The 21,528-nt window shown below is 32.0% G+C and overlaps 2 protein-coding genes and 1 long non-coding RNA gene across 6 annotated transcripts in view; 1 reads left to right on the forward strand and 2 right to left on the reverse strand.

Annotated features, from left to right (window-relative positions):
- The window catches only part of LOC139517440 (uncharacterized), a 76,086-nt gene extending 73,222 nt beyond the window's left edge, over positions 1-2,864 (reverse strand). For 3 of the 4 annotated variants that reach the window (XM_071308472.1, XM_071308470.1, XM_071308469.1), the window contains exon 1: positions 2,711-2,827. The gene's annotated coding sequence lies outside the window, so the exon portion shown is untranslated. Of the gene's footprint in view, positions 1-2,710 lie in introns of all 4 variants that reach the window. The other variant, XM_071308468.1, reaches the window with a different exon arrangement.
- LOC139517441 (alpha-2A adrenergic receptor-like) overlaps positions 1-21,528 on the forward strand; it is a 541,200-nt gene that overhangs the window by 486,331 nt on the left and 33,341 nt on the right. The window lies entirely within an intron of this gene.
- LOC139514946 (uncharacterized) lies at positions 6,687-7,682 on the reverse strand. The gene is made up of 3 exons (XR_011662763.1): positions 7,535-7,682; positions 7,040-7,140; positions 6,687-6,778 (listed from the first exon to the last, which is right to left on the reverse strand). It is a non-coding gene; the product is annotated as an uncharacterized lncRNA (long non-coding RNA).

Here is a 21,528-nt window from a genome sequence, read left to right on the forward strand (position 1 = left end):
TATTACTTGACCAATATTATGCATCTATGGTAGTATATGAGGTGGTTTGTTGAGCAGCGAAGGAATTAATGCAAATTGTTTAAAATTTCATATCATAAAATTCCTTGAAATAACTGTGTGAACATTCAGAGCAGACGTACATCAATACTGAATTCAAAATTCATACACACAAATGTATACTGAAAATATAATCAACTTAGAGACGAATGCATAAAAATATATAATTTTCCGATACAATTAAAAATAAGTGGACAACAAATACAATGGTATACCAAAAGAAAATATCTAAATAAACACAACATGTGTCCCGCATCTCTTGTCCCATACGCAGCAGAAGGAATGACAAAAGCCAAACATTTGAAATCTGGATGAATATACCAAACCGCAAGAGTCATATGACCAAATGGAGCATAATAGTACAAAGACATATAAAGGTAAAACTGTCAAGTAGATTAAATGCTTCATACAATGTAGAGGCTACACCTAAACAACAATAACTCAAGAGCAGCTTGTATTATTTTTGAAGCCGGCCCTGAATATCTATTTATAAGTTCTTGTTACTTTCTAATGAATTTGTGTTGAAAAAAGTCAACTTTCTCGTTTGTCATATATTCTGGTATTTAGATGACTGTTGTAGCCAATTCGGGGTAATATGTGTTAAATGAGGCAGAGGTAACTGTAATTATGGTGCCTGTAATCTAAAGTTGACGACAACTAAGGAAACCAGAAAAGTTTGTATCATTGTTGTTAAGAACAATTATAATTTATCTTCATGTAAAGTTAAACAATATAGTAAAAAAATGACGAAAACAAACACGAACAAATTACTGCATTACCAGTGGAAGACCACCAGACCACCCACCATCCGCTTCACTCCTTCGTTGATGCATTTAGCATTATAAATACATATACATTATATGTGTATTCACTGTAAACAATTTACGCTCCTGGATGTGTTTTGATCCTGAATTCTTAGTTAGAGTTGCGTCTTCAAAGAAAACGGTTCTAAATATGGGTATCTATCTTACATCCTATACATTTCTATGAATATGATTGGTTCGAAGCGTCCACGTAGAGACTGTGTATATTTCATATTAATTTAGTAGGAAGGCGGGGCTTATTTCATACACGGTTAGTAGTGTTGGTACGCCCCTTTATAATCCATATATGGTTAGAAGGGAGGTTGGGCTTATTTCATATACGGTTAGTAGTGGTGTTACGTCCCTTTATAAAACAAAACGATACTGAGCAAAAATCTTAAAGGTTTTAACAGAATTTGATGATTAAGATTGAAATAAATCCATAAAACACATTTAAAACTTACAAGTTGATACTGTTGGCATCTGTTTTTTGTAGGATCAATGGAAGTAGTTTCTAAATGCTACCAGTATTGAAGACTTGCTCATTTTGATAGGTCACGAGTCTAAATTTCACAAGTTAAGATAGTCGGTAAGATAAATTCGTTAGGCTAGTGTGTTAGTGGCGTAATACGGATATATATATATGGGGTCAGTCAATTCCATATGGGGATTCGAGCTTCGCTCTCGCCCCATATGGAATTTACTGACCCCATATTTACCGACGTATCAGGCCAATATCACACTGTGTAACTAATAATAGTATGATATCACGGAAAAATTGATTCAACGTTCTTAGTAAGTTACTGCACGTTTCAGCCAATTACAATTGTGTCAATTGGAAAAATTAACAAAATTAATGTTGTTCTCTGTTAATTTTGACTTGTCATGCCTCAGTGGCGGATCCAGGGGGGGTCCGGGGGTTGGAACCCCCCCCCCTTTTTTTTTTTTTTTTACCGCTCAAGGCATTTGAATGGGGACAAATATTTGGACACCCCCCCCCCCCCTTTGTCCTGGGTTGGGAACCCCTCCTTTTTAAAATGGCTGGATCCGCCCCTGTGCCTGGTCTTTTACCATCAAAATAATGTGTTGCCTAATCGATCACGATATATTTTGATTTTAAATCAACAGAGTTTTACTTTTCTCAAAAATATTTCTTTTTAATATTATATCATAATATATTGGAATATCAACATTATAGTACACAGTGTTATTTTTCTCTCTTATTGATTCACATAGGATTGTGTGTCGACTTTTGAGTTTTCTTTACAATTACGTCCCTTTTTCTGTAATGTGGTGCACAATATCGTGTAGGAGGTTGAATCGTTTGACAGACATATTTCTTTTTCCAAAGTTTTGAAAATGCAGAAGATTTTGCACAGATTTTGAAGTATCCGATCGCATTATTTGACCACTGTTAGTTATTCTTTCACGATAGTTTTTCGATATAACGAATGACACCTGGTTATGTAACGTGTTACGGCTTGCTCTTACAACAATGATTAAATTTACCAAATCAACAGATATTTCTTTATACTGTTCATATATATATTGAAAATGTTATTATCAGAATATAATTTTGATAATGCATAATTATATATAAACAAGAGAAATAACGATATTAAAACAAAAAATAATGATTCCAAAACAGAAAATGGATTAAACAAAGTCAATCAGTACATAAATGGTGAACAATGAAACAATCGGCAACACTACCGTTCTACAACATTTGTATTTATAAAAAAATGGCATGAACGAAAACAATTGAAATAAACACAAAATTTTTTTGAATATATTTGTCTTATATATTGTTATATTACATAAAATATGTTATTTACAAAATCATACTTTACCTGTCTAGGACAAATAATCGATATCCACCATAGATTACAATAATCAATTCAACTTCCTTCTTGCAAAAATAAATTTAAATGCTCGTGTTTAAATTGTATGCCCGACAGAGCTTTAAATATGTACAAATAGTTGTTAACCTGAATAATTTACTGAATTGTGTCAACGTTACAGCATTGTTTTTGGTAAATCAACCAAAGTTAAGCAGATATTAAGCAACTGAGCGGTAGTGGTCGACTGAGATTTTTTTCTCAGGTAAATGGCAATCGGTCCACCATTTTCGAGTGAAACTATACCATATACAATCCAGTCTATTTACTCATATTTCGCGGTTATATGAGTCAGACTTATATTCAACGCTGCCAAACATATTTGTCATGAAATTAATGTTCATGCAGATTTGGAAACAGATTACGTTAATTTCAAAATCAGGCGTTTTACATCTTTTGTGCCCCCTCCCGCACCGAGTACTATAAACAGATTGTCCGGGATCTTTAAAGATAATACAGTTATTTTGAAATAATTCATACATCACTATCAAAACCGTTTTTTTAAACAAATTACTCAATAATTTATTAATCTATAGTTTCATTAATTTCAATATGCAAAAAGGAGATATACTATAACTGCCAATGATAATTTACCATTATAAAAAAAAATCGTGATGACGTAATTTAAGCACTTAATGGCTACCGAAAATCCTTCAATAATGCGCAGACTCTATAAAAAAACATTCAGCTATAAAAGGCCCCGACATGTTTTAATGTGCAACAATTCAAACGAAAAACCAACGGTCTGATGATGAATTAAACAAATGATGAAAAAGATCAAACAGACAGCAACCATTCACCACGATAATACAGGCTACTAAAATGGGAAAAACACATACAAAAAAAAAAAAGAAGCGGGATTGAACGTGTTAATGACTGTTCAACCTTTTTCTTTTTCATTGTAAATTTCTGCTGAGACATGTTACAACAGCTTCGTAGTATTTTGGAACCATACCAGTCAATAAAATTAACGACATGAGACTCATATTCATTAATACTTCAAGTTGCTTGGTTTTTGAATTGTAAATCAGCTTTTGATTTCAAATATTTTGGCCACGAGCATCACTGAAGAAACATGTATTGTCGAAATGCGCATCTGGTGCAAGAAAATTGGTACCGTTAATTTTATTCCTTATGAATCTTTTGTAGCACACTTAAAGTCATAATAAAGAAACCTCAAATTAAAAAAAATATGCATATGTTTTTTATAACTAAATGGTTTTCATTTAACAACTTATGTCCATTGTGTAATCATACGTTTTTTGATTGAGTTAAGTCTGCCAATTGATATTTTATCATATGTTTTTCTATGTTGTGATGTTATGCTATTGTTTCAGAAAAAGGGAGAAGGTTTGGATCCATTAAAACGTTTAATCCCGCTGCAAATGTTTGTACCTGTCCTAATTCAGGAATCTGATGTACAGTAGTTGTCGTTTGTTTATGTAATATATACGTGTTTCTCGTTTCTCGTTTTGTATATATAGATTAGACCGTTGGTTTTCCCGTTTGAATGGTTTTACACTAGTAATTTTGGGGCCCTTTATAGCTTGTTGTTCGGTGTGAGCCAAGGCTCCGTGTTGAAGGCCGTACTTTAACCTATAATGGTTTACTTTTTAAATTGTTATTTGGATGGAGAGTTGTCTCATTGGCACTCACACCACATCTTCCTATATCTATATATTTTTAATTGCTTCCTTCCAGCAATTCGACCAAGAAGCAATTGGTCGACATATTTTCCGTATGCATAGTGACCTTATCGTAACCCTCCTCGTAAAAATCCGGTGATCGCAATACGCATGAATCTGTCATTATTTTTTTTTATTTGATTGTACATGTTAAGCACGTGCTCAATATCCATGCTTTTTGTGATTTGTTTACTATAAGGTGACAATCGGTAAACTTCGGCTTTAAAACACGGCATTTAATAAGCAGCCACATTTGTTAAATCATAACCGACAGAGAGAAAAAAAAATGTCGATTATACGACATATTTGCTTAAAAAATGAGAAAATCGTGACACAGAGGACTAAGTTTATGATATATATACATGCATTGGTTCGAGAATTGGATAAACATTTTTTTTCATCACTCACTCGTTTCATATGACTTTAAAGTTGAAATATAACAAAACTTTGTATTAAAAAATGAGACGGCACAATAACCAATTACTTATGAGTTTAAAAAACAAAACAAAACATCAATATGAAAAGAGAATTAAAATCGTGTCAACTGTAAAGAAAATAAGTGAGCAATAAAAAAACATCTATAACTAGAGATAGCCATGAGCGCTAGCATGGTTAAAATGACTAATATAGAAAAGGCCAACATAAACAACATGCATCCGCCGTGTAGAATAAGATGGTAATACGTAAGCTGCATGAATGTGTTAGTTCATAACGTGTGATCGAGAGCTACTGATATTACATTGCAAAGACACGTTGATCTTGTTGAAGACTGGCAGTTGCACCCTTTAAGACTTATATGTTATTTTGTCATTGAGTTTGTTTGAACATGCCCCCTTATCATGGTAAGATTATATTCTCGTATATCATTTAAACAACCACCACTTTAATTCTAATATGTTAGTTCGTCTATTCGTTTTCCCTTTAGTTATCTTGTATTAGAAGACAATTGAAATATGCATCTTCATAATGCTTGCTAAAATAAATACAAAAATGTTGAAAGCAAGCTACCGTGGCATGTTGTTACTTCAAGACCAAGTCTATCATATGCCAAGTCACATCCGGTGGAATCATCTTTACAATTTGTAAACATGTATTTAATTTCCATTTAAAAGTAAAAAGAATGATATCTATTTAACCTGTAAATGAAGTCGAAAGACCACGTTTTCTGTAAATAAGCACATTAAAACACGCTTAACAGAGATGTTAACAAATTAAACTATACAAATGAGGGACAATTTTTGCAGGAAATGTGTACATAAACAACATTATCATTTATTCAAAGTTTTTAATACCACGCTGAAAACATACTTTATTCAAATAATTATATATGGTGAGAGGTATAGATATATAGATCGATAAGGATTACATGTACAGGTACATTTGTACAAGGATAGATAATATTTATAGAGGTGGATGTTAATAATTTATAGTGGGAGTTTTTTTTTCTCATTTGCTTTTTCCCCGACAAATGAGTCTGTAAAAATGGGGCCCCCTTAGTTGTTCCCTGGTTAACTGAGGGTTGATGTAACAGGTGATTATTAATAAAATATGTTAAATATTAAAATAAAAAAAAAATACCACGCTGAAATACGTCCATTACCTTTTTTCGTTATCCTCTATTCAATAATGAATAATGAAATAGTTCAATATTCAATATTCAATGTTAAGTGATAAAGAACTTGAATATTTAAATAGTTTATGTTTCATTTTTCAAGTTGAAGCGGTGAATAGTGAAACTAAAAAAATGACACTATGGCTTTTCCCTATATCGTCGTTTTGGTGTTATCTAACTAACAAATATTCAAATTAATATCGATGTTTTTTTTATAAACACTCTTTAAATTTTATTTTGATTTATTAATCTGGATCCTAGTTTCGGAAGATACACTAGTGGGTTTACCTAACTGTTTTTAACAGAAATATCTTGGTTCAATGTTTGGACAACCTGAATACTAGTAATTGAATTTAGTTTAATTTAGCCTTACAATGCTTTAATCCCCCCAAAAAACCCAGAATAAAGCCAATTTTATACACATACCAATGCAAGTTTAGATGGAAATGCATACATAAAATCCTTATATCCTTAGAAATACAGACACTTTACAAAAATTCTTGTTATTGCACTGAACACAATATTTTGGGACTAAATTCAGTTCTATGCGTTCGTTTTTTTTTCGAGAGCAGTGCGGGCTTATTCGAGTGCGTCCGTGTTGTATCGAGTGATAATACAAGTTTCCTATAATTATAACAGGGTGGTTTTAAGGCTCGTATAACAACACTCTGTTTAGGGTTCTTCATACTTTATTAATATTCAGGAAATATAATAAATACAGCCCTGAAATAATAATAACAAATATATAATAAAGTTATTAACTATCACAGTTACATATGAAGTAATCACATATTGCATTTATAAAGGCTGACGTCATTTAATAAATGCAAAGTTAAAATATCATAGCCATAACGAACGTAAACGTAGTAATAAGTATATGATCTACATTTGAATATATTAACTATCAAACATTCTATTAACATATATCAAGGTACCATAGTATATCAATAATACGTATATCAATAGAGATCAAGATAAGCTTACCGATTTATGGAATCAGGCTATAACATCAACAGCACTACATTAGCATTATAACCAATGCTCTACTTCTAACATCAAATATATGTCTGTATGATCAATGGGTCCTACAAGCAATGTACAACACAATAAGTATTCAAATACACATTTCAGTTCCATATAATCAAAGCATTACAATGTTTTTAATAATCAATCACAATAGTAATATAAACTTGATTATCATATATTAAAATTACAGGCTATGACGTAGTATCAGTATAAAGCAATGTGACGTATAAGACTCATGACATAAGGGTCAAAGGTCATTCTCAGAATCATTCAAAAATCTACCTCCCTACTTGCAAACTACGCTTTCATATAACTCATACTCGGAATCATCTCTTTTACACACATTTACATAATATAGGGATATAGGGTTATACCTACCAAATAGGGCTTACAGCGTTCCATACAATTCATTCATCTCTCATTCTACTCAAAGTAAATAAAGTGCATTCTTACCTTATAAAGTGAATATACTAAATTCCATATGTCCAAAATACTGCAAATGACTATCAATGAAATATCATTCCATTCCAAACAATATAGAAATAACACAAACTAAAGTAAATATAAATTCTTCATTTTTCTCAAACAATACCCATTTCAAATCTGGGGGTATATCCCAATTAACCAATGAGAACACAGATAATTCTGACCCCAGAGAAATTCACCTGAGCTCTCTAACTAATGATATATAAATTGTGGCAGCAGTCCTTTTGCGCCAATAACTGTTTTACATGGGTATCATTTGCGCCAAATTTTGTTTTTCAAATGTATCAATTGCGCCAATATTCGGAACTCATTTGCGCCAATTTACCTGTACACATATTTATTATAAATATTAATGATTGATATATATTTATTCTTATTTTTTACTTTAAAAGTACCATATGTTCGGAGATATTTCACCATAAAGATGATCATCTGGAGAGAAATTATTTAAGACGCATTAGACAGTCAATGTGCAGAGAGAGAAAAGAACTTATTGCTTTGCTGAATATTTAATAAAGATATGCCAAAATAGAAGAAAATAGAAGCTTAATATTTGCTGATTATGTTTAAGCTACATATGTTGATGACACAGTGCTGTGTTCCCACCATGCGTATGGGCTTTTTTATTATTAGGTATTATTATGGACTGTCTTAAGCATTTCAGCCTCCAATGTGTGTGGGGTTTTTTTTACAATAAAGTGAAGTTACCAGCTACTATATACATTAAATTTGGCAGTACCCATGCAGCAGCTAAGAAGATATATTTCAGAAAAGGAAACATTTGTCGTGTAACCTGCCGGTTCCAAGTCCAAATAAAGTAGTAGGGAAGTCATTTTACTTCTAATTGACGCATTTGTATGTTTTATTTTTGGCGCAAACGATACCATGCAATTTTAAAACATGTGGCGCAAACGTAGCATTAGAGAAAAAAAGTTGTGGCGCAAAAGGACGCATTTTTGGCGCAAATGGATCTCTCCCTAAATTGTATAGGTAGAAACAGTTACCACTGTGCGGTCAAGCATAGCTGATTAATACTAAATACTCTAATGATTAAATAATACATAGATAAACTGGTCAATAAGTAATAATGATAAACTATACAGAGAAGTGATTAAAATAATAAAATCAATGAAAATCGTCTCTACCACATAATAATAATACTTTATTCCGAAAGCAATACAGCTTATAGGATACATATACACAATTTTACACCGATGTAAGAATTTCACAAGAAATATATAATATATATAAATTTAAGGTGTGCATGAAAGAACATATAATACATAATACATAATACATAATACATAATATAAAATACAAAATACGAGCGGAGAATGATATAATACTTAAATAAAGTGAGAACAAAAATATAATTTACTGCAATTAAATTCTAAGTTTTTCTGCAGATTTTAGAAATATACCTAAGTTATTCAATTCTTTGATATTTCTAACAGATAACAACTGGATAATATTTGGAACCTCGTATTTCCCCCGTTTCTAAGCCTCATACAAATAAATTTCATATTTCAAGACACTATACGTATATGGCCTAAATAATGGAAACTACAAAAAAAAAATAACGTCATTATCAAATTCCGCAAATAACAGAACACAAATGTTTTCCGTGTCGCAGATTTCAATGTTGAAAACAACCTTCTGATAGCCTATTTTCGTATGTTTCATATACAACTAAATTCATATCATAGAATTAGGCTTAATGCAAGATTCCGAGTAAAATAAAGTGAAAGAGTTACTTATCAATCTAAATATTTTATATGTGTCGCACAGATGGCAGATTTCATATTTCAAAGGTGCAAGGCATGATTCATTAAAAAAATTGAGATTTTGCCGTTACTTGGACACTCGTCGTCGTGGCCAGTAAATATTCCACAGATGCTTGGTCCGTTTCTGTGTGTGTTACGTTTCGGTGTTATGTCGTTGTTCTCCTCTTATATTTAATGCGTTTCCCTCGGTTTTAGTTTGATACCCCGATTTTGTTTTTTGTCCATGGATTTATGAGTTTTGAAACAGCGGTATACTACTGTTGCCTTTATTTTTCGTATAGTTTTGAAAAACCTTTTTACCCATTTCATCAATTTTGTATGAAAGTCACCTTCGAACGGATAAAAAACATTTCCAGTGCAAACATCTTTTTTTCTTTAGGTAATTTTAACTTTGAAAACCAACGACAAGAGTCCGGATCCAATGAATTCACTACTCACTCAGGCGCGTAGCTCCCTATACGCCAACACGCAAGTGCGTGCACATCGATTTGACATGAAAAATAAAGTTGCAAAATAAACATTTATAAATTAAATAAACTCATCATAGATACCAGGACTAAATTTCATAATGTTTAAAGGAAACACATATGTTGTCACTTTTTTGATTGATGAAATGTAATATATTGAATAGCGGCATTTGGTTTCAAAAAAGAAGTTCTCTTGGAGATCATAACAAAATCGGACAGTAACTTGTATCGTTTACAAGATTTGAATTTGTTATACTCAGTCTAAAACATGTAATTTCGGAGCACATTTTACAGAGTACGTTTTATCTGTTTGGAATGAGATGTACCAATCGGGATCCATTCGATATCGTTGAAAATATGACACGGCGATGTGTTCGAAAAACTACCAGAGACAATCACTCTGCAAACACGCCAAAACAGTATTGGAAAGTCTCATTATATTTTGCGTTTATAGACCATATGATAATGGAACTGGAGAGTGTAGTCGCGTCTGGTATTATCAGAAAATCGCTTCTTTGTGCAGTATCTGCTTCTTCGTGTTGTAGGAAATATAACAAACTAACAAATCTCAACATTGTCTGAGACATGAGACGTGGAGATCTATCAGTGTACTACGTCTGTTGAAATCAAATGTACGATCAACAATGCACAACTACTGGTTTTCATCGCTAGCATTACTGCATATTCATCGGGATTTCAATGTAAATATTGACATAAAAATAGAGAAGTCCTTTTGTGTCTAGACCCGAAGAGCAGATTTTGGACAATTTTGAGTAAATTCTGCATCAGAAAAATGTGTAGTTTATGTTTTCAATTAACCATGAATTACTCTATTCAGAAGCTTTATTAATAGTTTTACATTCATAAATTGTTTATAAGTCCTATCTACATGTAGCTCCTCTTTCAACTGTCCCATAACCGAAAACCGAAAAAAAACCCATTTTTCTGCATGAAAGAGTCCCAAAAATTTTTCGCCTCGCTCGGCTCGGCGGGAGTTGCTTGCACATTGTTTCTTTCTAGCTACGCCCCGGAATTGTTTGTGACATTTTGTAAGAAATCCATGTTTCATTATTTTTGGCTAGTGGCAAACATGACGGAGTGATACCAAATATTGGATCTGCTGAAAAATATACTTCTTGTACGAAAGCAAAAAGCTCATATTTATCGGGAACGATTCCATAAGAAACCCTTTTTCGGATAGGAAAAACATTTAGCGGCTAAATTGATATCCCTTCGATGCCTTCTGATAAAAAAAATTCTTTCGAAATAAGCCATATTTCAAAATACTTTAGTTGATAAAATTGAGAATGGAAATGGGGAATGTATCAAAGAGACAACAACCCGACCATAGAAAAAACAACAGAAGAAGGTCACCAACAGATCTTCAATGTAGCGAGAAATTCCCACACCCGGAAACGTCTTTCAGCTGGCCCCTCAACAAATAAATACTAGTTCAGTGATAATTAACGCCATACTAATTTCCAAATTGTACACAAGAAACTAAAATTAAAATAATACAAGACTAACAAAGGCCAGAGACTCCTGACTTAGGACAGGCGCAAAAATGCGGCGAGGTTAAACATGAGATCTCCCCCTCCCCCTATACCTCTAGCCAATGTAGAAAAGTAAACGTATATTAAAATTCAGTTCAAAAGAAGTCCGAGTCTGATGTCAGAAGATGTAACCAAAGAAAATAAACAAAATGTCAATAATACATAAATAACAACAGACAACTGACCTTCGTGTCATGCTCTATGCTCATTTTAACATGGGTAGGCATTATATTTGTCGATATTTTACACTGAGCGTTAGCGAGGTGTAAAATGTGGTCAAATATAATGCCTACCCATGTTAAAATGAGCATTGAGCATGACACGAAGGAACTATTTCGATTCTAATAGGACAAATACAGTATTTTTATAGGTCGAAGCGTACGAAAATACCGTAAAAATATTTGGCTTTTCAAGTTTCCTCCCTGAGGATTCTGTGCATTACATTTCATATTTGATAAGTTTAACAACTATGAGCAGGGTAAATATATGTTGTTTTATAAAAATATATAATAAAAATTTATGCTAGCTGCTTAAATGTATACATTATAAAGGATAACGATGGAAATAACTTTAATATACACAGTAAGACCGTGCGCATGTGTCAAACATATTTTTATGCTCATTAGAACACGGCTTTGTTTAGGTGTAATACCACCAAATCATGGTACGTCAGTAGGTCTAAAAAAATATTCCCTTGAATTTGACCGTTGTAGGTAATTAATCCTACATTTTATTGCAGTAAAACTATTTCTGTGTCATAAACATATGTCTGGGGTATTTCAAAACACCATTATTTTTTATTTGTGATTTCTATAGAAAATTTTGCAATCTTGAGGTTACATGGTGACTAAACCTTGTACACAGATAGAATAAGGGGAGAAATTTGATTGGTTAACTAACTTCCAATGATGGTTATTTTCTTATATGCAATGAAATGTTATGTGAAATTTTTTCTATAGAACTGGACAGGATAAAACTTCACTCATGCCAAGTATTTCTTTATTTGAAACATTCTGCACATTTTTTTGGAAAGTGCATATTTAACAAAGACTAATAGGGGAAAATTAATGGTGGTATTACACCTTTACAAAGCGTAATAAGGACGTCATATTAGAATAGCAGTTAACTGACATGCCAGCTCCAGACTTCCATTAAACTGATTGAAAGATTGTGATTTCATCATACGAATATCAGGCACAATCCTTCCCGTTAAGGGTTTAGTATCATATGTTTTTAAAATAACTTTGTTTAGTTCCGATGTATCTTTTGATTGTGCAACTTGGTTTTCACAATTCAATACTGTTTGACTAATATCAAGGTTACCAAAGTTTCAGCACCCAATACATGATACTCCATGACTGCCTTATGTTGATGATCAGTCTTATATGCAGTGGTTACCACATCATATGCATTTGTCGAAATAATATATGCAGCAGTCACAACACTATATGCGGTTTTATCCTGCAATTGTGTGTCTTACTATAAAGATAAAGCCCTACAGATTTCGTAATGCTGTGTATAGGTTCGCGTTGAACCATATCGAGTGCACCGCAGTCAATTTTATTTCAAATATATTACTATGAACAAATGAAGGGATAACGTGGTGCAATCAGTTATATATCGGAATTTTCAAGATATTGTTATTGATTACACAAACGTTACCAGCAAACTACCCTTTTTTTGGTTTCTTTTGTTTTCTATAATGTCGTGTCGCTCTTTAGGCGTTTATTTGTGCATTGAACTGTTGATGTCTCTTGTGAAACATAATTTTGTCTCCCGATTTCCTTTTAAAGATTTTTTTCTTTCTCTTTTTCTTTTATTAAACTGTCAGTATGATCAAAGTGCGAATCGGACACACGATTGATTTGTTGATCTGAATTCATATTTACGTAACTATATCAGTCTGAAATAAATTTTAAATCAACGCCGAAACATAAATATTATTAAAAAACACCTGTTGGAGTCCCCTAGTTTAAGAAGCAAGTTTTAGATTATCACTGTGTACACAGGATAACTTAGGGTTAGGTTGTGTATGGTCCTTCTATTGCGGCATAATCTATCACATTAAGAAGCAGTACGTTATTGCTTTTTTTTTTTTTTTTTTTTTTTTAACTACATAATAATTTTATTCATCAAATATTGATTGTTACATAAACCATCAAGATTCCAAGCTTCTCTTGACGTACCCTGTTACAATCCACTGACTACCCAGGGAATAGTCAGCTGATTAAATTAATTGACATACATTTTTTACAAATCTCTATATTAACAATTTAAAAATATTATTCATTGACTATGTGTCTTTTTATTGAAAGTAACATTGGACTTATTGCCTTATGTCCATTAAAATTGGTATCTACTCTCTTTGTGTATTCGTTAATAAAAATTCTGAATACGTCTATGTTTTTTGTTTTCTGTTCAGATACATAGTACGACTTGTATATTGAAAAACTAATAATTGTAGTCAAAAAATTTATCGGGTAATACTTGCTGTCTGTAATTTTGTATCCAAATATAATGATGCAAAAATGCGTGATATTTAAAGATAATATTTATTAATAAATTACAAGTAAAGCATTCGTGAATAATGGAAGAATTACACAGAAGTTAAAGAGAATATTTGTCATTTAATTGTAAAATTAAATGACAGAAAAATAAACGTAAATAAAATAAATTAAAGAAAGTTTAACTTGTTTATAGAACAATTTCCTAAAAATATAAATGTAAAGTATTTAATCTTTTAAGCATATTTGATAACGTTGTCTCAAAAATGTCCCCCAGCTAATTGATAAATGTGTCAGCTTCGAAGGCGTAAAGATAATTGTATATACTTTTAAAATTAATAGACTTTAACAATTAAGATTAAGTAATTATGCCTTTAACCGACGAAATCCATTGTTTATTAAAAGAGATCAGAGAAAGCTGTTGTAATGAGTAACAAACATATTACGTGTCAAATTAAGTCCAGTCTGCTATATAAAGTCGTGCAAAACTATTTGGTTCACTAGACTGTGAACCAGAATAAAATGTAGTTAGCAGACTGGATTGTCTTTTAAAGGTTAGTAAAAATGTTAGATTTGTTTAATAGTTTATCTTATAAATTTTAGCAGAAACGAGCTTAAAGAATTAAAAGATGTTTTCCAGTAAAGTAATTTTAATCACATTCACAAGTAAAATCGTGGTACAGTTTAAATAAATAAGAGGCAAAGTTTGAGATAAAATTTAGGTAAATGATTTGTATAAAATATTCTTAACATATAAAAAAGGAATTAACTTATTCGTATAGATAACTTTTGAAAATACAATTCTTAATTTGATATTTGATTGAATATTAAAAGTAAACGAAATAAGGGGAGATAACTGATTACACGACTGTTCATTTATGGCGCGTATACTATTGTCGGGTTTTGTATTATTGTTCGATTGATATCGCGAAATATTTGATGTATAACTATGATGGAAAAGTTATGTAATCTTTATTGTAACTATTGTAAATATATGACTAGACTGTGAACCAGAATAAAATGTAGTTAGCAGACTGGATTGTCTTTTAAAGGTCCCGTTGTCATGCCGAGTCCAAGCTAGTTCCCAAACAATGTAACATCTATGTGAGCAGTTCCCCGCAAAAAGAATCGATAAAACCATGAAAGAAAGACTACAGGTAGCAATAAACAGTTAGGAAAAAATACTAAAATTTGCCCTTATGAATTTTACCATCCCATTTTCATTGCTTTCTTGCAATATCAAGCTTACTGTTTGTGTCATATATGCGCATATGTATGTAATCAGAATCTTCCATAGATTTTATATCCAGTAAATAAAATGGTAAAATATAATTTCTTTTTGGTGTATCCATGGCAACAATCTGCATTTGTTTGTTATAAAATATTGCAAAAAGGGGGGGGAAAGATGTCACATATTTCCCCAAAATTTGGCTAAAAGTAGAATTTCAATCGCTTGAAGTAATACCTTTTCTGAAACTGTGCACATATATCATTCAGCTAATCCAATGAAAATCATATGTCTTTCATCTCATTTTTTTGTAAAATTGCGTCAAAAACTTCGCGTAGAAAAAGAGTGTTTGTAAACAGTACATTAATTTCTGGACCGATGGCCGGTCTAGCTATGAAAATACGGATTGTCAAACAGAAAACAGCCCATAAAACATGTAAAAAATCATCTTGATGAACTTATAAACCATCTTTGAAGGCTAAATTAGCACTCATCTGTCTAAAAATGAATTTTATTACACAATAACTTTCCTATTTTAAAAATCCACAGGGGCCAAAATGCGAAACTAAATTCCTAACTGTGTATTGCTACCTTAATAGTAAATATTTTTTTCAAATTCTCCCTTTCAACTTATTTTCTGAGTTCTGCTAGCTAATACGAGTAAAATGGCTTTTTATTTTTGAAAATTGGTTGAGTAATGAATATTTTATGAAGGTTAGCAGTTGACACTGAAACGCGACATAACTGATTACAAAGAAAGGTGCCAAGTCAAAGTGTAAAATCTTGTCTCTACCTCAATTTTTAGCCAAATCTTAAAAACTGTACCTCTACTGTCAGTTTTTTAATGTTGAATATCTTAATAAGATCTCTGATGATGCAACATTGTATAAAATTTAGCAATTTCAAGCATAAAAATGTTAATCTTTATGCTTATTGCATACCAAAGACTTGATTAAAAAACTTGGTGTAGGGAATCAATTTCTTACATCTGATTTAACTATACATTTAATATATGCCAAAATGTAACATGAAATCTTGATAAAAACAATAATTTGATATATTCGAAAGAAAAAAACCAACGCGTTCAATACTTAGGATACTGCATGCAGCCCAATCCATCAGAAGCAAGAGTTAAGCCGATAGAGTACAAATATAAGCCTTGTGTCAAAATGTCTAATTTTGGTTGCTAAGGACTGTAAACAATAAAATTGACATATATTGTCATTCTTAAACACTTAATTTACTCAGAAGTTGATTTAAAATCTAAATATCAATAGATTTGTGGCATGAAAAGTCTTAAATTATACAATTCTGAGCTTGGTAAGTATGCCATAAGGTAGCAATAAACAGTTAGGAAAAAATACTAAAATTTGCCCTTATGAATTTTACCATCCCATTTTCATTGCTTTCTTGCAATATCAAGCTTACTGTTTGTGTCATATATGCGCATATGTATGTAATCAGAATCTTCCATAGATTTTATATCCAGTAAATAAAATGGTAAAATATAATTTCTTTTTGGTGTATCCATGGCAACAATCTGCATTTGTTTGTTATAAAATATTGCAAAAAGGGGGGGGAAAGATGTCACATATTTCCCCAAAATTTGGCTAAAAGTAGAATTTAAATCGCTTGAAGTAATACCTTTTCTGAAACTGTGCACATATATCATTCAGCTAATCCAATGAAAATCATATGTCTTTCATCTCATTTTTTTGTAAAATTGCGTCAAAAACTTCGCGTAGAAAAAGAGTGTTTGTAAACAGTACATTAATTTCTGGACCGATGGCCGGTCTAGCTATGAAAATACGGATTGTCAAACAGAAAACAGCCCATAAAACATGTAAAAAATCATCTTGATGAACTTATAAACCATCTTTGAAGGCTAAATTAGCACTCATCTGTCTAAAAATGAATTTTATTACACAATAACTTTCCTATTTTAAAAATCCACAGGGGCCAAAATGCGAAACTAAATTCCTAACTGTGTATTGCTACCACAACACGAATCACAAAGACGGGACCAAGTTCCCGCATAATACAAATATCATGTGTTGTAATTTTATTGAAAAATGTAAAATTACTCTTTTTTAAAAGTTCGTTAAATTGTTGCCAAAATCTTGTTAAATAAGAGCAATTGAAAAAATAATGAGCATAGTCTTCTTCTAAGTTACAAAAATTGCAAAGACTGTTATTAGTTATTTTCCATTGTAATAAATGCTTTTTGGTTAGTACAATAAACTGTAGTAGTTTCCATCTGTATATTTTTAATTTTTTTTCAGTTAAGTATTTGAAAATAAAGTTATATAATGAATTCATATTTGATTCTTCTTGCAATGGTAAAATATTGAGCCATCTGTTTATCCCTATTGACGTTTCTTTTTTACTATTCACCAGAGAGTCATATAACATTTTATTTGAAAAAAATGTAGTCTCAAAATAACGATCTTTCCATGTGATCTTATTTCTCTGGATATTTACTTTACTTTGGACAGAATTTTCTTGTTTAACTATACATGTCAATCCAATTTTGTGGAATGGATTGTTTCAATTTATGAAATTCAGCAATCCAGTTTACTTTACACTTTAATTTGTTCAAAATATAATTTTCTGATAGTGACATAGTGTCATCTAGAATGTCATTCAAGTATATTATATCACTTTTAATCCAGTTTTCAAATATAATTGGTTTTTTATGAAATGCAATAAATTTATTTCCCCAAATTGTTTGTTTTCTTATATCAGCATATGTCACTGCTTGTTTTGTTTGCCCACCCCCTGTCAAAATCCAGGACTTTATTACTTCTCTATAAAATTCTGGAACATGTTTAAAATATTCTAAATGTTTTATATCATTTAAATTCATATTAAATATAACTAAAATATTATTAGACACTTTTAAATATTTACAAGGTATTAGCTTCCAGTTGGCAAATTTACCATTAACTAGTCTATATACCCATTATGCTTTAAGCGCTATAAAATAACTTTTAAAATCGACCATTTGTAGGCCTCCTTTTTCATAAGGAAGTGTTATCAGGTTTCTTTTTACTTTGTCTGGCTTCCCATCCCAAATATATTTAAAGCTTCTTGTTTCTATTTCTTTAAGATAGTTTTCAGGTGTTAAGCAGACACTTCCCAAAAACGTAAATAACGGCAAAATTAATGCTTTAATAATTATTATTTTCCCTAAAATTGAAAGATTCCTTTTTTCCCATGTCTTGAATAATTTCATCATTTTCTCTATTTTACAATTCCAATTTAATTTTTCGCATTCATCTTTATCATGTCCAAAAAACACCCCTAATGCTTTAATGGGTTTATCTCCCCAATTAATCCCCGCACTTTTATCTTTACATGATTTCAATTTCCCGATCCACAATCCTTCTGTTTTATTTCTATTTACCAATAGTCCTGAAAATGAGCCAAAAATTTCGATTATATTCATTGCAGATATAACATCGTTTTTATCTTTACAAAATAATGTTGTGTCATCTGCTAGTTGTGAAATTTTAATGCTGTGACTTTTCCCATCTAACTTAATAGTGATTCCTTTTACTTCGTTGCTTTTCCTTAACTTGAGAGCCATAATTTCAACAGCCAAAACAAACAATAATGCTGATAAAGGACAGCCTTGCCGGATTCCCCGTGAAAATTTCTGATACCCACCCATTGTTCATAACACATGTTTGAACATCTGTATACATAGTTTTAACCCACTTAATGAATGATTCATTAAACCCAAAATGTTTTAAAGTTCCAAACATAAAATCCCATTCTAAAGAATCAAATGCTTTTGTAAAATCCACAAATACAAGTGCTCCCTCTATTTTGTATGTTTCTGAGTAGTCTATTACATCTTGGATTTGCCTCAGATTAAACCCAATGAATCTATTTTTAACATAACCGGTTTGATCCTCGTTTATAATTTTTGGAAGTACCTTTTTTAAACGTTGTGCAAGAACATATGACAAAATTTTAAAATCTATATTAAGAAGTGATATTGGACGATAGTTTTCTAAAAGTAATGGATCCCCCTTTTTAAATATCAAACTTAATATACTAGTACGTTGTGAATATGAAAGACTGTTTCTGTCGTATCCTGTATTTAATACATTTACCAATAGTGATATAAGTTTATTCCAAAAACATCTATAAATTTCTACCGTAAGTCCATCAAGACCTGGAGATTTATTGAGAGACTAAATATTGATGACCAACGAAATAACATCATCATCCGTAACTTACCGGAAAGCGATAATGAAAACGTCATGAACAAAGTCAACGGACTTTTAAAGGACGGACTACGACTAAAAGACATACGTATTCAGTCAGTTGACCGTAAGAAAAGTATGCGCGAAAACAAACCGGGTGTCATTATAGTAAAATTGGAAAGTACGGAGGACAAGCGCAAAGTCATGGAAGTGAAGAGGAATCTAAAAGACACAAGAAATATCAGGGATGTCTTTATTGACCACGACCTACCAAAATCACAACGTATGTTAAACGCAAACCTACGGCACATTGTGAAAACGATCGGAAATGACAAGCTGGAAATCCACGGATCACGAATTCAATTGAAAAAGTTTAGCGATAATATTCACGATAACAGCAATACTAATGAAATGAATAATGGATACATGAACACTAGATACGGTAACGATAATCGCGATAATCGTGCAAATGGTCGCAGAGACTATACCCGTCGCAATAATGACTGGAATAGAGACCAACGTCACTCAAATGAGCGAAATGTTAGTAATAGCAACAGGAGTTATCGTTAGTGGCGTTGCGGGTTTTGGAATGTAAAAGGATGGAACATTTCTGAGATAACTAGGTCCGAAAATCACATTTTACGACAAACTTGTATAGAACAAGAACAATTAGACTTAATAGGAATCGCGGAGACGCATTTGACAGGAAACAACGGAATTGAAATGACTGGATATAAGTGGATAGGACATAACCGATCTGAGATACATGTAAGGGCGAAAAAAGGTTCCGGAGGCGTCGGGTTTCTAGTGCGGAGCATTTTAGCAACGCAATACAATATAGAAGTGATTGATTCATCGAAAGAGGGAATTTTATGGATAAACTTAGAACACAAGGATAGAAAAGATGGCTTTAAAGCGTGTGTTTGTTATCTACCACCGGTAAATTCGACAAGAAATGTTGATGCAAATGAGTTTTATGATGCTTTACTGAGCCAAGTTCATATGTACGGGAAAGATTCCTTATTTGTCTTATGTGGGGATTTCAACAGTCGTTGTTCAAACTTTGAGGATTATATACCTGGTGTTGACAAAATCCCGGAAAGAAATATAGTCGATTTTAAGAGTAATTTATACGGAGAACTATTATGTGAATATTTGATTAATTCAAGTTGTTGTATATTAAATGGACGAAATTGTGTTAAAAATAACTATACATATGTCTCTCAGCTTGGTTCATCTGTGGTGGATTACTGCATCGTTCCTTACGAATCTCTTAATCTGTTTGAAAATTTTGAAGTTATTACTATGTCAGAATTATTAGAAAAGCACAATTTATTAGAATATGCCGATCCACGCGTGTCGAAACCGGACCACTCAATGTTGATATGGAATATAAATATAGATAAAATTGTGAGAGGAAATATGAATGAAGAAATTAACACTTCTGAATATAAAAAGTACGATCTTAATAACATTCCCAGCTCATTCTTAGCAACACATTTACATAAAATAGAAGATTTAATTTCATCATTGGAAGTGCAAAGTGCAAATTGTTCTGAAATTGATCAAATTTATAGTGATTTTGTGAATTTATTGAAAGTCGAAATGACGGAAAATTTAAGCTACAAAGTGATTAAAATGTCATCCGGGTTATTAAACAACAAAAGACGACGAATTAAAAAACCGTGGTGGACAGATAAACTCACAAAACTATGGAATAATGTCTGTATCGCAGAGAAAGCCATGCTTGGAAGTAAATCTGATTCAAGAAAGCGTCAGTGTCGCATTGAATTCATTGATAAAAGGAAAACATTCGACCGTGAAGCACAGAGGGCGAAACGAACTCATTGGAGAAAACAAATGGTTGAAATAGACGACATGGAAACTACTAATCATAGCGAATTTTGGAAAAAATCGGACGTATTGGTGTTGGTACAGAACGAAGAAAACTTATACCTATGTCGGTTCAATTGCCAGACGGAAGCATAGCCCATGGTCGTGAAGCAGTGGTTACTGAATGGAAACGTTCGTATTGTAGTTTACTGAACCCAGAAACTGTCAATTTAGAATACGTAATGGACCAAAGACTTGATACCGAGATTGAAATGAATAATGAAATCACAAGTTTTGAAGTAGTGAACGCTGTGCGTAGCCTAAAGCGTAACAAAGCCGTTGGCGTGGACGAAATACCGGCCGAAATCCTAAAAGTCC

This window comes from Mytilus edulis, chromosome 3 (genome assembly GCF_963676685.1).
Source record: "Mytilus edulis chromosome 3, xbMytEdul2.2, whole genome shotgun sequence".
Taxonomy (NCBI): Eukaryota; Metazoa; Mollusca; class Bivalvia; order Mytilida; family Mytilidae; genus Mytilus; species Mytilus edulis.